Source organism: Acyrthosiphon pisum, chromosome A2 (genome assembly GCF_005508785.2).
Source record: "Acyrthosiphon pisum isolate AL4f chromosome A2, pea_aphid_22Mar2018_4r6ur, whole genome shotgun sequence".
NCBI lineage: Eukaryota > Metazoa > Arthropoda > Insecta > Hemiptera > Aphididae > Acyrthosiphon > Acyrthosiphon pisum.
This window is the reverse complement of record NC_042495.1, coordinates 102,089,749-102,094,076: the sequence shown is the minus strand read 5'-3', so window position 1 is coordinate 102,094,076 and position 4,328 is coordinate 102,089,749. Positions and strand designations below refer to the sequence as shown.

The 4,328-nt window shown below is 23.3% G+C and overlaps 1 long non-coding RNA gene across 1 annotated transcript; it reads left to right on the top strand.

Annotated features, from left to right (window-relative positions):
* The first annotated feature begins 476 nt into the window (after positions 1-476).
* Positions 477-3,982, top strand: LOC100571183. The gene is made up of 3 exons (XR_003839410.1): positions 477-866; positions 1,609-1,967; positions 2,409-3,982. It is a non-coding gene; the product is annotated as an uncharacterized LOC100571183 (long non-coding RNA).
* The last annotated feature ends 346 nt before the right edge of the window (positions 3,983-4,328 follow it).

The window sequence follows — 4,328 nt, the reverse complement described above, 5'->3', positions numbered from 1 at the left end:
AACTCGAAGGCTGATTCCTTATAGTCTAGAATTATGACTAAAAATTAAATAAAGTGTTTCAAATTCGTCACTAGTTAATAAATTGAAATGTCCAATCTCATGCATACAATATTATATCGTCAAAGTTTTAGTTGTATTGTATTAACTTATTTATTGATCAAAACATATGTGTATTGTATTGCTTTTAACACTACAAAATATTATCTGTATAGACCATGATTATAAGTAAAAATACTATTTATTAGGTATCATCAAAATCATTTTACTTTTCAATCATCATACAAAAAAAAAAATCAAACTAATTAATAAATAATATTAATCATAAGAAACAGTTGTTATTGTATTTTCAGAATATAATGTATTCTAAAAACCATTAGAACTTAGATAAAAAATGTATCATTTATAGAATAGAATAAATAATTCAAATTTATATCAATAGAACATTTTTTTTATGACATAATAATATTTATATTTCAAATTGTATTATAATTATAATTTTAAACTGTGTATGATTTAATGAAAAATCACTTATGAATTTTGTTTTATTTTAGTTAAATATATTTTGTGTACTTATTAAGATCATTGTTTTAACTGGTTTGTGTTTAAAATTATTAATTTGTTTCTATAGTATTAGATATCATGTAATAATGTTTGTATTTTTTTATTTATTGTCATATTATTTTTTAGTGTAACAAACCCAAAGAATGCAGTAATAGTTATAGAAATAATCTAAACAACAGTTTAATGTTAACATGATTCATTGTCTATGATATTGTTATTGTTAAAAATAATTGTTTTAGTAATAATGTAATCATAACTATAAGATTGTTGCAGTTTGTATCATTGTAAAACGTCAATGACTAAAAGTATAAGTATTTTACAATTATTCAATTTGTCTCAAAATCGCTTAATATACAATTTTTTTATATAATATTTGTTATGTTAATTTTTTTATTGTGTGTAAAAGGAAAAATAAATACACAATTTTTATATGTGATATTTTTAGTGCTCAGATTATTATTAACTTTGTGTTTATTGTAATATTATATTAATTACATATCCTTAAAGACAAAAATAAAAAAGTATTTTATGTATAAAAAGTATCTAAAACTTGTGATTCATAATATTATGCTAGTAATAAAAATATAAAATGCTATATTATTATCCTTTTGATATGTATAAATAATTTAGGTGTTAAGTATACATTCTATGGAAGTACAAATTTACATTTATATGTCATAATATAACAATGAGAAGATGAGATTATCTTATTAATGAATTTTATATATTTTACTTTTATTTATAAACGTATGAAATAAAAATGTCTATATATTTTACCTCAATAATATAAAATTGAATATACTATTTAAATTATTTTTTGTCTTACTAACAATGTAATTACCTATATTGCTCTTTGATTAACAAAGCAAATAATTTAAAATTTAAAAATAAATATTATTTATTGAACATGATCATAACACAATTTCAAAAGATTATCTCACACCATTGACCATAAATTCTATAGTCAATATTATTTATTTATCAAAAATACTAGGCAATTATGTACAATAAAAGTATTGTAAAATTAGTTTTTTTTTAAATTTTCAGCAAATTATAATGAAGTATCAATCGTGAAAGTACAAAGAAGAAACAATTTTAAGTACCTAATCTAAGCATTTAAAGAATAAAAGATATTATCTCATGTCAATTTTATAAATAGTATAAAGTTATAAGGTACTTACTCTATTAATTATATTAATTGTTACATTTGTTTTACTTCTAGATGAACCAATTTACTTTGGCACAAAGATGAACAGTATTTGCAGTAAAAACATAATTTAATTTTTAATTTTAATGTTTTTTTTATTATTAAATATATACATTATATGATGTTAATGAATTTATTGTGGAAATTGGCAGTGATCATTGGAAAAGTTTGCATTATTTGATATGAAATTTTTTAAATGGTATGTAACTCAACCAGAATTAAAATTATACTCAAGTTCTTTAATTATGTTATCCTAACAATTTTTTATTAATTTCATATTCTAGTTGTAATATTAATATGTTAGTATGATTAATAATTATTATTTATTTTGTATAAATATACACATTATCTAATTATTATCAGTATATAATTGAAAAAAAAATGATCTACTTTATTTTTTAAACATATTTAAATATTGAGAGATAGCTGTAATTTAAATTTGAAGAACATTTTAACTATATTCAAAATGTGTAAATAAATAATTAATGCTTAGTTCCAAAGAAATAGTATATCTAAACTACTTTATAACAGAGCTTTATTTTTATTTCTTTGCATTTACGGGAGCTTTATTATTGCTTGTTGCTATCAGTGTAAAATTATAGTTGATAGACATGGGTTTTTGTTTGTTATACTATTATAGGTACTCATTCGGTGGACGGTGAAGAAGATATTCATTGCCCTAACAGATGTGGTCGTAAGTATAAGCACAAAGGCAGTGTGGCTAGACACTTGAAGTATGAATGCGGAGTGAATCCTAAATTTGAATGCGTTATTTGTCGTAAGCCTTTCAAGCAACGTATCAATCACAAGATACATATGATTAGAATACATAACTGTGTTATGTAAATAACAGTATTAATACACATTGTTAATTTATAACTATTAATTATTGAATATCTATTATATATTTAAATTATTGTTTTGCCATAAAATAAAATTTATCCTATTATTATTATACAGAATTAATATTTTTTTAAATAAAATGCTATGAAATATTTTGGGATTTAGTTGCTTGTTGCAAACAAAAAATATCTGTAGAAAACTAAATGAACCTAATAATCTTTACCTTCAAATTATCTTAGTTATAAATAACTGTAAGTTATAATGCATTTTTGTGTAAATATGTGTGCTTCTAACATAATAGCTAGTTTAATTACTTGTTTAACATTAATTAATTAACATTTTTTTTTTTCACAGAAATGCGTATACTAGGTAGTGAATCATTGGTCAACAGTATTCAAGAATTAATTGTATGCCCTCAAAATTGCGGCAGAAGTTATAAAAATATACCCTGTCTAAACAAACATTTAAAATATGAATGCAATAAAGCACCACAATTTCAGTGTCTTTTCTGCGATAAAAAGTCTAAGCGTCCGGATAATTTAAGAACACATATGCAGTTAGTTCATCGTTTCACTAATAAAATAATATTTATTAAAAAACATACATTTCCCTAATCCCTAAGGTATTTTTTAAGTACTTTTTTTTCTTTTTTACTAGAACGAACAAGATATAATCTGTAATAAATAGTATACAATAGTTAATAGGGGGGGGGGGGGTACAAGTATAAAGGACTAGACGGCATGATAGAAAGGGGGATTCCAGGGACCCTACTTCCTAACTATAGGCTGTTTTTGTGATGTTTTATTTAATTTTTTTTTTTTAGTGTTAAGGAGGTCCCTGGGCCCATTTTGTTTAAAATGGTGTGGAGTTAAAATATTAAAAGGGTAATGCGTAAAGTTAATGAAAGTTATCAATTATCTGAAACCTTGTTTTTCTATAGAATCTGTAGAATTTCTTTTTTGTATTGTTTTCTACATTACTTAGTATATCTAGACTTAGTTTATACACTTCTTATTATTTAAATAGAGTTTTTGATCAATTTTTACTGTAAGAATTGTTAAAATTGTAATAAAATTGCCCACACTAATTGCCTTAATGGCTTTTAAAATTCTTGTGTGCCCTAATTTTTAATGAGCGCCCCCAGACCAAAAGTCTGAGAACGCTTATGATTTCAACTGCTACATAGGAGATTATAAGATAAGTAATTTAAGCATTAATTTTAGTAAGTCAATAAAGCAAATGAGCTGAGACATGTTGGGAGTGTGTGGATGTACGCTCTCTAGTATACCATATTATTATGTATGTATTTTTTTAATCAAGCATTGATGTTGGTATGTTGTGTTTTATTAATAAAGTGTTTTTGTTTGATTATTCATGTTATTTATACTTTTTTTTTTGTGGTCCTATTTGCTATTTAATTCATGCATTTAATTTATTCAATGCTCATTATTGTTTTGGTAATTTTGATTGAAGGCATATAGGTAAAGAATAAAAAGGGTTTGCCCTAATTTCACCCTAAATAATTCTACTTATTTTGTGTATTTATAAATTCTCTTAATACCTATTTTACACTTGGAAATACAATTTATATGTCTAACCACTTAAACAAATCTTCTTTTTATGTTCCATTTTCTTAGTTTAGCTTGAATGATAACTTCATTTAAATTAACTATACTCTGTTCAAAATAAGAACAGACCTTGGCGGACAGCTACAGCT